General features: G+C 42.4%; 1 protein-coding gene across 1 annotated transcript in view; it reads right to left on the bottom strand.

The window, feature by feature from the left end:
* Nucleotides 1-2586: 2586 nt before the first annotated feature.
* The window catches only part of LOC144971078 (heart- and neural crest derivatives-expressed protein 2-like), a 24959-nt gene continuing 24568 nt past the window's right edge, over nucleotides 2587-2977 (bottom strand). Inside the window, exon 3 of the mRNA XM_078911426.1 lies at nucleotides 2587-2977. This exon is cut by the window's right edge and continues 865 nt beyond it. The gene's annotated coding sequence lies outside the window, so the exon portion shown is untranslated.

The following is a 2977-nucleotide window of genomic DNA, read 5'->3' as shown; positions in this document are numbered from 1 at the left end:
TATTGCGCTCCAGTGTGGGGTAGAAGCAGAAACGTTGAGAAGGTGGATGTAAAACTTCGCAAGTCGATGCACATAGTGTCGGGAACGCTAGCAACAACCCCTAGAGAATGGGGCCCGATAATGGCAGCGATCCAGCCCCCGATGTCCGGAGGGAGACCATTACGGGAAACTGGCTGAGTAAGATCAAAGAGAGAGGGATTGGGGATACCCCTCTCATGCGCATAATGAACGGTGCCCCCGTTTCGAGCCGAAATAAGTCCCGGCAACCCTTGTACGCAGAATCCCTGACTACGGACAGAGCTGCACATACGAGATGGAAGTCGGTTTGGACGAATTCAATCCCTCGTGGGGGCGGGGACCTACACTCCTCTAAGCTTGGTGAGAAGTTGCCAGGCTTTGATACCAGTAAGAGGAGACACTGGGTAGCTGCGAATCGGCTTCGGTCGAGGAGCTGCCTAACGGCCGGTGCGTTACATCAGTGGGGTCTAACTTCCTGTCCAATATGTCCACGCTGTGGGCAAGAACCCGAAACGGCAGAGCATCTAGTCGAAAGGTATGTTGTGACGATGCTACCAGGCGGGTTCGCGACGGTGCACGAATGCGGACCGGACTTTGCTGATTGGGTCGATCGTCATAACATAATAGTATGAACCATAAGAAGCTGCTGCCTTGGGGATAGGCTTTGATACCAGTAAGAGGAGACACTGGGTAGCTGCGAATCGACGTCGGTCGAGGAGCTGCCTAACGGCAAGTGCGTTACATCGGTGGGGTCTAACTTCCTGTCCAATATGTCCACGCTGTGGGCAAGACCCCGAGACGGCAGAGCATCTAGTCGAAAGGTGTGTTATGACGATGCTACCAGGCGGGTTTGCGACGGTGCACGAATGCGGACCGGACTTTGCTGATTGGGTCGATCGTCATAACATAATAGTGTGAACCATAAGAAGCTGCTGCCTTGGGGATAGGCTTTGATACCAGTAAGAGGAGACACTGGGTAGCTGCGAATCGACGTCGGTCGAGGAGCTGCCTAACGGCAAGTGCGTTACATCGGTGGGTCTAACTTCCTGTCCAATATGTCCACGCTGTGGGCAAGACCCCGAGACGGCAGAGCATCTAGTCGAAAGGTGTGTTATGACGATGCTACCAGGCGGGTTTGCGACGGTGCACGAATGCGGACCGGACTTTGCTGATTGGGTCGATCGTCATAACATAATAGTGTGAACCATAAGAGGCTGCTGCCTTGGGGATGAATAAAGGGGATTTAAAAAAAAAATAAAATAAAATGCGAACACATTATGCTGATTTGCGAAGTGCGAATGAGAAACATGAATAATCGCATTCAAAGAATTGTCCAATAATAGAGTGGCTTTTGAGAACAGTTGTCCGATATAGAGAAAGGGAGTTGAAAATGCGGAGATGGAGATGGTGAACTCAAAGCAGCACCATCTAACAAAAATTTGCAGTGGAACAGTCAGGAAACTACGAGGAGCCTTGTTCAACGCAAGAGAGGTATATAGAGATAGTATGCGCTTGGCTTAGAAGCTCGCAACATTGCCTTCCGGAAGTTTAACTGACCAACACAGAACACTATGTGTAACCTTAAACGTTTATAGTCTGATTAATACAGTTAGGTGAGAATTACTCAAAAACGCGGATGGCAAAAAACAATTACAAAGACCCGAGTGACGTCAACTACATTCTATCTATAGGCAGGCATTGAAATTAGAAATTTGGGAGCAGGGTATTTTGTAAGTAAAAGATGAAAAAAGTGTGTATGAAACAGTGCCAGACATAGCAAGAAGTAAAAATACAAGAAAAGGATCATCCCAAAAAAAATAAAACAATCAGTCTTTTTTGACTTGGTATCGACCCTCAGACCTCCCGATTACCGGTCAGACCGTCATTTATCATGAATTCATGAAAGAAAACAGGGCATCAATCAACAGGTACCAATACATATATATATATATATATATATATAATATATATATATATATATATATATATATATATATATATAATTTTAAAAAGGAAAAATGCTTGCTTTGTTTGGCACTGTTTCATATTTTCACTTTTTCAGATTTTTTCGGACAGATATTGGATGAGTAGGTAGAGAAGTCCCTTCGTCTAAGGACCATACTCTGAGAGGTGATATTATTATGTAGAATTCGTCACAATAGTAAGACACTGACCAACTGGTACAGTACTCATCACCTTATAATGTTAAAGATTCAAATTCTACTCCGTATTTTTCATCGGACACTCAAATCTTTACTCTTAACCCTTATTCTCCTTCACTCGTAGATCCTGCTTCCCATTGTCAGAAATTGTGGGCTAACAGCAAATAACTCGAAGATTGTCTTCCATCGATGCTTACATCATCACGAATCAAAGTGAAATTACTCATCGATGCACCCTCTCCCCTGTCTCAATCATCCCTCTCCCATCTCAATTCAATCTCCGTTGCATTTATTAAGAATGTCTGAGAGAAAACACGGCATGAATCAATGGGTACCATAAAAATAAAAGAAAGAAAAAAAAAGATAAACAAAACAAAACAAAAGTGAAAACAAAAAAATCCGGTGATGCTTTTAAACAAAATTTTATTTACAACAAAAGTTAGGTCTTACATCATTTTAAAAAATCTCAAATTTTACATTAGTAAAGTGAATTTTTCCCAAAAATATATTGAATTAATGAATCTAGTACAATTGGGTTTGGAACCTTCTTTGCAAATTGCCCATATTGGTTGTCACGTTGGTGCCCACATTTCAATTAGATATACGAAAAATATTATTTTCTTTATTGTAATATCTAATGCAAATCAAGTTAATTATTTTTTTTCCTCGAATCAATCGCATCACTCTAAAATGCGTGGTATTTATTTGGATTCTATGCTTTCTTCGAACCCAACTCTCTGTCTCTCTCTCTCTCTATCTCTATATCTCTCTCTCTCTCTCTCTCTCTCTCTCTCTCT

This window comes from Berghia stephanieae, chromosome 4 (assembly GCF_034508935.2).
Source record: "Berghia stephanieae isolate SIO BIC M18660-M18661 chromosome 4, UCSD_Bste_1.3, whole genome shotgun sequence".
NCBI lineage: Eukaryota > Metazoa > Mollusca > Gastropoda > Nudibranchia > Aeolidiidae > Berghia > Berghia stephanieae.
Note: the sequence above shows the minus strand (reverse complement) of the source record. Positions and strands in the feature narration are given on the sequence as shown.